Consider the following 10,523-nt stretch of genomic DNA (forward strand, 5'->3'; position numbering starts at 1 on the left):
AGTAATCCACCACACCATGGTTGCTTCACGCATCAATTTCCATCAAGGGGCTAGACGTAATGTCAAGCCCATGGAAAACAAAGATAAAAATGATGCAAAGGGGAAATCCAATGCTCAAAATAATTCCCAAGGCACTTCCAACAACAACAATCGGTCCAAGGAGAAGGGAGTTTACAAAGGTAAAAACAAACTCTCTCCTGAAGAGCTTGAAGCTTTTCGCAAGGACCATAAGTGTTTCAAATGTGGGGAGCAAGGACATGGCTATCGTTCTTGCCCCAAGAAGAATACTCGCAATGAGACTCCTAGGGCTTCCACCATCGAAGCTCCAAAAGAGGATGCTCATTGCAAAGGATCATCACTTTCCTATGCGTGGGGAAAGGTAAGAGAGCATGATGCCTTCATCTTGTTTGACCCAGGCTCTACTCTCAACTTCATATCAATAGAGTTGGCCACCAAGTTGGGCATTCAAGCTTTTGAGATGGGAGATATAGTAACAGCTGATGCATCTTTCAAGGGACAACAAGCCTCCGTTACTCCCTTGATTGAGAAGTTGAGGCTTCATGTCCAAAGCTATGTCGACAAAGAAGACTTCTTCATCTCTCCTCTCCAACATCAGGATGTTATCCTAGGGGCACCATGGTTTGATCGCATGGCTGCCAACATGAAGTTCCCTGAAAGGAGAATTTACTTCACCTACAGGGGAAAGAACATGTATATAGATGCTAGTGAGCGTGGTCGCACTATTCCACTTGTAAATCCTCTTTCTTTTGATAAATCAATGAAGAGCTCAGTTTCTGCATACATGATTTATGTCAAAGAGTCTCTAAAAGCTAATAATGTTTCATCAAATGAAAATGATAGGAATCAAGAAGAGTTAGACTTGTCTACTTTTCTAAAAGGATTCCAAGATGTGTTCATCGATGATATCCCTATGGACCTACCTCCAAAACGAGGGGATGATTACCATCGTATTGAGCTCCTTCCAGGAAGCTCACCGCCTAACAAACCTCCTTATCGAGTCTCACAAGCTCAACAAGAGGAGATTATGAGGCAAGTACAGGAATTGCTAGACAAAGGGATGGTGAGGTCTAGTTCCTCTCCCTTTTGTTCTCCAGTCCTTTTAGTGCAAAAGAAAGATGGTACATACCGTATGTGTGTGGACTATCGAGCACTAAACCATATCACTATCAAAAACAGATTTCCCGTGCCTCGGGTAGAAGATCTGTTTGATAAGCTACAAGGCTCTACCTACTTCAGTAGGATTGACCTTAAGAGTGGCTATCATCAAATAAGGATAGTGGATGAAGATATCCTAAAGACCGCGTTTCGCACAACATTTGGTCTTTATGAATATCTAGTCATGCCTTTTGGCTTGACTAATGCACCAGCTACTTTCAATCGTCTCATGGAGAAAATTTTTAGACCATATCGTAAATTCACTGGAGTGTTCTTTGATGATATCATCATCTACTCCAAGTCTTCGGAGGAACATAAGCAACATCTCCAAGTGATTTTTCAAACCTTGAGGGAGAAAAAACTTTTTCTCAACCAAAAGAAAAGTGAATTCTTCCTTCAAGAGATTCAATATCTAGGTCATATTATCTCTCACGATGGTATTCTATGGATCCATCAAAGTTAGAGGTAATAAAATCATGGCCTAACCCAAGGAATCTACATGAGCTAAGAAGCTTTATTGGTATGTGTGCATACTATAGACGCTTCATAGCAAAATTCTCTCAAGTAGAAGGACCACTACACGACTTAACAAAGAAGAACGTTAAGTTTGTATGGACTGCTAAGGAGCAAAATGCTTTTGAAAAACTCAAAGAGAATCTTTCTTCCCAACCAGTCCTCGTGCTTCCGGATCTCTCAAAGCCATTTGAGGTCCAATGTGATGCTTGTGGTGATTGCCTTGGAGCGGTTTTGCTTCAAGAAGGGCATGCCATAGCATATGAGAGCCGAAGGCTCAATAGTGATGAACGAGTCTTGGGCATTTATGAAAAAGAGCTTTTAGCTGTTCTACATGCCCTAGACACATGGAAGCACTACCTATTGGGGACTCTATTTATCCTACGAACCGACCACCAAAGTCTCAAGTATTTCATGACCCAAACCAAGCTTTCCAACAAACAAATGAGGTGGGCAAATTTTCTTTCGCAATTTAATTTCCATATTGCTCACATAGCTGGTAAGCACAATCAAGTTGCTGATGCACTTTCACGACGACCAAAAGTTAATGCGATGTCTATAGCTACTCACAATGATCTATCCTCTATGATAGATGAGTATGCTACTGAGTCTGACTTTAGAGACATAATGTCAACCCTTGCTTTGGGGAAGAAAGAGGAACCATTCACCTTGCAAGATGGTTATCTTCTCCACGGAAATAGGCTATGTGTTACCCATTCCCTTCGTGAGAAGGTTATGTATGAACCCCATGCTCCTCCATATGCAGGGCATAGAGGTATTCAACCTACTCTCCGAGGAGTAGAGATGTATTTCTATTGGCCTACCATGAAAGTGGACATACAAGAGTATGTTTCAAAATGTGTAGTATGCCAAAAGACCAAGTATGATAGAGGGAAGCAACCTGGATTACTCCAGCCATTGCCTATTCCAAATTCACCATGGGAGAGTATATCCATGGATTTCATCATTGGATTACCCAAGTCTATCCATGGGAATACAGGAATATGGACAATAGTCGACAGGTTTAGCAAGCAAGCACATTTTATTCCTGTCAAAAAGACTATTAAGGCACATCAAATGGCAACTCTCTTCATATCTCAGATTTTCAAGCACCATGGATTACCCACATCCATCGTGTCAGATAGAGATCCTAGAATGACCAGTAATTTCTGGAAAGGTCTCTTTGAAAATCTAGGAACAAGATTGAATTTCTCTTCGACCTATCACCCACAAACGGATGGCCAAAGTGAGATAGCCAATCTTACGATACTCGATCTACTCAAGACTTATGTTACCGAAGTAGATCAACGCTCACAATGGGAAAAGTATTTACCTCTAGTAGAGTATGCCTACAATAATACTGTCCATACTTCTACGGGGAAAGCACCTTTCGAGATCATAGAGGGAAGACCTAAAAGTCCCTTGCTACTCAAAGTACATGGGAAGATCTTCGCCGCCGATGAGTATAGCCGTGACCTACAAGAATCTTTTCAAAAGATTAGGGAGGCTATAGCCATCTCTCAACAAAGGCAAAAAGTTGCTGCTGATAAGCACAGAAGAGCCTTAATGTTCAAAGAAAATGATTGGGTCTTACTCAAGTTTCCTAAGGCTCGATTAAGGCAAACGACGGGCAAAAATCCTACGGGCCATCAAAAGTATTATGCTAAACTAGCAAAAAGATACTATGGTCCTTTCCAAATCTTGAAGCCCATCAATGAGACGGCTTATCAACTCAAGTTGCCCAACCATTGGCTTATACACAATGCCTCTCATGTAAGCCTACTTAAGCCCTACAAAGGAGAGCCACCAACTGAACCAATTATTGAAGACCCTCCCGAAGTTGAAGACCAAGAAGAGGTGCTACAACCCGAAGCTGTCCTTCGGCATGAAGACAAGGTACTACGACATGGTAAGATAATCCAACGGTATCTTTATAAGTTCAAAAATTATCCTTTTGAAGATGCTAGATGGATGCAAGGAGTACAACTTAAGGATAGTATGAACCTTGTCAATGCTTACAATGCTACATTAGAGTAATTAAATGTACAAATTTCTTTTAAATGACTCATGTTTTTGTCTTATAAGACTAGTCCTCTTTTTAATTGTGCACAAATTTAACTAGTATGCATGCTTAGAATCATGTTTGTGATGACGACGTCTCTCAAACACCAAGTAGAATTTGTCACTCTACTTTGGGAGAATGAAATGGACTAAAGAGCAGACATGCTTGCGGCAGCTATGTCTCCCAAGCACCAAATGGATTAGTCATCCATCTTGGAAAGATCTCGTAGGGTAAAAAAGGGATCCTCTACCCGCTAAGTACGATTGACTAATGACTAAGGCTTTATCTCTTCTACCTCATAGTCAAGGACGACTATGATTTCAAGAGAGAGGTAATGTCATAAAATCTAATATCTAACCAACCCAAATGATTTTCTCATATTAAATTGATCACTTAATGTGGGAGAATAAACGGGAACAAGTGTTAAGATATAGATATGTGCTTATAGATCTATCTCAACACGGGGCCAATAGTAAAGGGGCCCAAATGGGAGATGGTCTATTAGGAGCAAGGCTAACCAATGGATCATAAGACCTTAGGATTAGCTTCATTGAAGACCTCCAATAATGTGTGTAAAAGTCCTTTGAACTTAGGTAAGCTAGGGCTGAGCTTGAGGTGGGAACCCGGCCCAAACTCGAGGTGCTTGTCGTGCTTGAGGTGCTTGTCCTGCTTGAGGTGCTTGTCATGCTTGAGGTGCTTGACTGGCTCCATGCTTAAGGTGCTTGAACTGGTGCATGATTAAGGTGCTTGAAGTGCCTTGAGAAGCTTGCGTGAGATGCTTGTGGGAACACCCCCTACTTCAAGTGCTTAGTCATGCTTGATGACTAAGGGGCTTGCTCATCCAAAGTCAAAAAGATCCCTACAAGGAGGGGGGGCGAGCCTACAAGGGGGGGGGGATGAGAGAGAACACACACACACACACACACACACACACAAGGGAAGCCCCAGCTTGAAGAGGCAGCAAGGACACTTGTCAAGTTCCTCCTCATGGTGTGCCTGAAACCTATTGGTTGGCCACCCAAGGGGTCCAATGATAATAAAGGATATTTAATTAATTGATTTTGCATTTATCAAGTCCTCTCTCTCAAAGGGGAAAGGGGGACACTTGTCCCAAGGCTATCCCTGTTGCTTGTAATGGCTCCTGCTTGTGATTGGCTAGGCCTGGAGGGGTCCAATGAGCTTCAAGCATGAGCTACAAGGGGGGGTCGACCCAAGCAAGCTAGGGGGGTGCTTAGGGGGTATACTCACCCACACACACTCACAAACACTCTCATTGTGTACTATGCAAAGTGCAAGAGCTCCCTCTCTTTCTCCAAGCAAGTAGAGGTTAAGAGCCTACACCAACACTCTTGGCTATGGAGTGAAAATCCATCCAAGAGCCATGCTTCAAGACTTGATCTTGCCATCTATTTCTTTTTCATTACTATGCTATTATGTATGCTAGCACAAGAGTTATGATAAGTGAGGAACTAGCTCTTTCTCGTATGAAATGTTTCGTCTTCCTCTTCCCTACCCTCATTCCCTGCTAGCTCTCTCCACCTTCGAAGGTGTTTGAGGTCTTGGGATTGAGGCTTGGTATAGTTAAAGCTTTCTTCAAGTTTAGGTTATGTATGATGGTGATGCATGAAGCTTTCCATCTTCATTGCTTCACCTAGGTCACAAGGAACACAAAGAATGTATTGTAACAAGTCTCTCTTTATGGGAGAAATCATAATACAAATGCCTATTGGAGGGGGGACCGGCTCCACATAAATCCGGTCCTCAACTGTTGTCATGTTCTCTAAATTCTCTCTCTTGCAAAAGTATTGTCTATGCCAAGTTAACTAATTGCTATGATTATGTTGCTATCTTCAATTATGCCAACCCGCTATGCTCACAAAATCATTTCTTGAAAGTAATCTTATTAAATTCCGCTACTCTCAAATTGAATAGGCAAATTCCATTACAGAGATGCTTGTGGAAGATGAAGATATGGCTACTAACCTTGTGCTCACAATTGTTTCCCGCAAGAAGGTTGTACTCATTACATTGACAAGGTTGCTGCTTGAATACCTTCCAATGAAACAATTATGACACAATAAGAGAGATCAAAGGAGGAGTAAGATAGAATTAGAGATAGATCTAAGTGTGGTGGTGGTATTAAAGATAGATAATAAGAGATAGAGATAGAGTTAGAGACAAGTATTGGACTAAATATGCAAATGAAAGTAAAACTAGCAACATATATCTTACATGAGAGCAATCGCCACCACCTTAATGGAGAGAGAAGATGAGGCAAGACTTTAGCCTTTCTTCAAGAGAAAGTGTGGCACTAAGATGAGTGTGTCACTATGGAATTGAGCTATTCTCACTCACTCATAACTTGCCCCAATGAAGAGAAGGTTGCCCTTTTTATATGTAAGGGAGCCATGTTTTACATAATCACTTGATTAGGCTAAAGAGTTAGCCCAAATCAAATGATCTTTGGATATTTCTTAAAATGGGAAATATTAGGACTCAAAATATCATGAAATTCAGTATCTTTGGTCGTTGAGGCTCCATGTGGGTGCATGATGTATGTGGGCCCCACCTAGGCATCTTTGTGTGGCTCCAACAGGGGGTCCCAACTTGTGTATCTTGTCCTTCAAGGCATCTTTGAGGTGTCACATTCACATGCTTGTGTATTTTATCCTCCAAATATCTTATTTTATGGAAAAAGACCAAGATTACCTCTTTTCACTTGATTCACCTGTTTACCATCTCTTCTTGCAGTGTAGTTGTGAGAGGATTTTTCATTCTTTTCCCTGTAACTTTTGACCTGTAACTCAGATTGACATACTTCAAAAGGAAAAATTGGCCTACTAAAAGAGCTTGACTTGGTTTTGGACTTTTCTCCATGTTCTTAGGTCAGGATTTTCAAATTGGCATGGTCCAAGAAGCTTTGGATCTTCCTTTTCATAAAGTCTTGTAGTAGGCCCTTCCCTCCTGTATGTATCCAAGAAGGTATGCATTATTGAAGCGTTATATTATTAATAAATGTGAAAAGAAGAAAATAATTTATATATGGTAGGGTATAGCTGAGATATTAGAAGAAATATACAAATGCTTTTCTCCCAGACAAAAAGAGGCACAATCATTGATACTTCTCTTACATTACTTTCTAATAGTAATGTACATTTATATTACTTCAAAGGTAATACTAAGGTATGGTAGAAAGCTTTTATTTATGCATATGAGTATTATATGAAGTATACTTATGCATCAAAAAGTCACAAGATAAATCTTTTAATGCGCGTTCCCATTATATACGTGCCACAGCATGACAACGCCTTGTGTGAAGGGTCCTTTACTTCTGAGATCCAGCACTGAATTTCATCCCTTGTCGACTCCGAAGTGGAGGTCGTGGTTGGATCTACAAATTCCTGCATGCCTTTTCCAGTGCTGGTAGTGGGTACCTCTGTTTGATGAGCTTCAGATGTTGATTGTTCGAATCCTCCTCCCTACTCAAACTCCCCTGGGGCCTGCTGATAACTTGGTTGATCTACTCTCAGAGCTCATAATTCCCCTCTTGCCTCAACCAATTGCCTTTTTAATTCATTGATTTCCTCATCCTTGGCCTGTTGTAGGGCCCTATGACCTGCCGTCATGATCTGACTGTCATATTTCTCTTGGTTCACGGCTTCTTTCAACTCTTTGATTTCCTGGCTCAAGGAAGTAGATCCTGCAGTCGTTGTTGAGGAGGAGGGAGTCTCTTGTATGGCCAGGAGCTGAGTTAGAGATCTGCTAACCACCGCATACGAGCCTTGTAGCTTCTCATTTTGTTCTCTTTCTCTGATTAGCTCCTCCTCGAGGCGTTGCTGCTTGATCTGCAATGTGGATTTTGCCTCGCTGAATTGTTGCACTTCCTTGTAATAATACGCTGCATTCTCTTGTTCTCTCTGCAACTCTGATTGTTCCTAGAGTTGTGCCTTCTTTAGTGCTTCGATTTGTTTCTTTAACTGCAAGGATTCTGCTACCGCTCTAGATGCTTCCTTTTTGTCGTCTTCTAACTCCAGCTCTCTTAGGTTGTAAAGAGCCCTTTGACATTGAAACTGCAGCTTGATCTGCTCTAAGTGAGTGTCAATGTCAAAGGATTTGACTAACTCCGCTCCTTCCTCCATGGCCGCTTTTGAGTGTGGCGATCTTGGCCTATGCGGGTCTTTTTGGCCCTGATCTGATTGCTCAGCCACCTCAGCTTGCTTTTCTCTTTGTTTTGAATCTTTTATAGCATCAGATGTTGTGGTAGGTTTTGTTTCGGCAGACTCCATTTCTTGATCCGTTTTCTTTTCCTCCACTCCTTGCTCCGACAGTCCTGCACTTTCTCCTTTCTCTTTTTTCGAAGTCTCTGGAAGTGGCTCATCATCCTTGGGAGAACCAAGGTCTTGACCTTGTTGGTCCTGTGTGTCATGTTGTTCCTCTCCTTGCGTGTGACTTTCCTCTTTTTTGTGTTGACTAGATTCATCAGATGATTGAGATCATCAATGCGTCGCTTCTTTGATTCTTCTCTTTGCCTTTGCTCCATCTTTTGCTTGTGAATGCGCTACCGCATGGTGTTGGCAATTTCCCTTTTTTCTATAGCTTCCTTCCTCTTCTGCTGCTTGATCCTTTCTAAAGCCTCTGTTTGCTTGCGTAGTAGTGGAATATTCTCGACTTCATCCTCTTCCTTTTCATCATCCGCTTCTGTTCCTTGGGTTTGAAGCTGATCTTGCTTTTGTTGATGGAGCTTTTCCCTCAAAGCCTGATCTTCTTCCATTGTCCTCCTGGCATGAGTAATGGGAATAGCCTTTGCCAAGTGCGCAGCCTTTTTCTTCAACCGGGTATATCCAAGTACGTATGGTTGTCCTGCTCCTCCTCCAAGGACTGGTACTCTGAAGGAGTGTCTCTCAGGTGGGACCCCTCTTCCTGGCTACTCCGAGCATCTGACTCGGTCTTCTCGCTGTCAAAATCCTTTAGTGGTGCACTTTGACTTGTCTGTTTGACTTCTGGTTTCAGCCCTGTAGAGGATCCTGCCACTAATCTTACAACTCTTTTGGGTATGTGGATCAGATCGATCTGCGCTTCGGCAGGTGGTAGATCCTCGATCATTCCCAGTGCTTGATAGGCTATACATGTGAGCATTGGTCCCCCGTTTATGTAAGCTTTACTTTGTTGACTCCCCTTCAGATTTGCTTCCACAATTGTGTCAATAAGATACTTGCCAAAGTCGCAACTGACCACCCTGCCTTCAGTTAAGCCCATCGCCATCACCACTGCCATATGCAACAAAGGTTCGATATATCTAGGTGGCTTTTGCACCTTGAAATGTTGCGATATAAGGCACAATGGTAGTTCAGTTTCTGAGTAGATCAGGTCTTGATATGTAAGATTGTGGCCTCGTTGCTTCAAAAAGGCTTTATCATTGTCTATTGCCTTTGTTTTCTACACTAGATTGTGCGTCCCTTGTGGCAGGTGGAGGGCTTATTTGATAATTTCCGTTGTGATCTTTACCTTGACGACTGCCCCATCCTTGTCTGTTAGAGTTGCTTCCCCATTGTACTGAATTGAACTTATGAGCTCGTGAGCTCATCTGAAGTCCGTTCCCTAAGGAGGCAGTCGTAAGAAATTGTCTAGCTGTAGGCACCTGCCCCCTGCTTGCACTTCTGGTTTTTGGTGCAAAGTCCACATTTCCTGTGGAAAGATTGTGGCCTTTACAATTTCTTCGTCTGCTGCTTGAAACCTTCCGATGAAGATGTTCGCCGAAATTGCTTCAAGTACCTGTTCGGTGAGGTGAGCTTTCTCATTTGATGAGATATCGGTTATCTCATAAGGTGCCACATTCCACTCCCTTTGTGATTTCCTTCGAGGCATCCTGTTGCCAATTTTAGCATGTGAAAATAGGTTTTAGCCATTGATCAAAAATTGTCCAAAAGTGTAAACTTGACCATAGATTGAAAAAATGAGCATAACTTTGTCAAAACTACTCGAAATTTCACCAGTGCATCTAGGATTACTATAGGCACAAGACTATAATGTGACACATGAAATTTGCCAAAAAGGAACATGGATCGCGATCCATGTTGGAAAGCATTTGAAATTTCTAACTTTGCGAAGTTGTTCCTGGGCATATGGAGATGCTACTGAGAAATTTTATTTGGATTTAGGGTTGAAGGTACATGGATCGCGATCCATGTTGGGCAACATTTGGAAAATTTGATGATACCATCTGGTAGGGTTCATCTAGATTATGCCTTGGTCCAAAAATTTTGGGATTTGGATCATTGGTTTGACACTTGGGCTAAATGTTGGAAACCATTTGCAGATTTAGAGATTTTTGGCTTTTTGAACTGGATTTTGGGATTCAAATGGTTGGAAACTCCATGGCTTGGCTTTCTTGATCATATTGAATCAAATGGCATGGTTTTTGCTTATATTGGGCAAAAAGGTACATGGATCGCGATCCATGTTGGACAGAATTCTGATACAATTCTTGTGCACATTAGTTCCCATAGGTTTTCCTAGTACACTAGTGAAATTTTTTCAACTTTGGACATGTTTTTCCTTAGTTTGCCCCATTTTTCAGTTTATGGCCATGTTTTTTCCGTTTGGCCATATCTGTTTCTGGCAACCACTGTTTGGACTCATGTTTTGCTTGTGATCTATCATTGTTTTGATTTCTGATGATTTAGGTCTGTAGTTCATAGCTTTGCCTAGTTCCTTGGCAAATTCCACCAGACAATGAATTCTTTTGAGAAGACAAACTGAACCCTGCAATTTT

The sequence above is a fragment of the Adiantum capillus-veneris genome, chromosome 27, assembly GCF_014529385.1.
Source record: "Adiantum capillus-veneris isolate H3 chromosome 27, ASM1452938v2, whole genome shotgun sequence".
NCBI classification, from domain to species: domain Eukaryota; kingdom Viridiplantae; phylum Streptophyta; class Polypodiopsida; order Polypodiales; family Pteridaceae; genus Adiantum; species Adiantum capillus-veneris.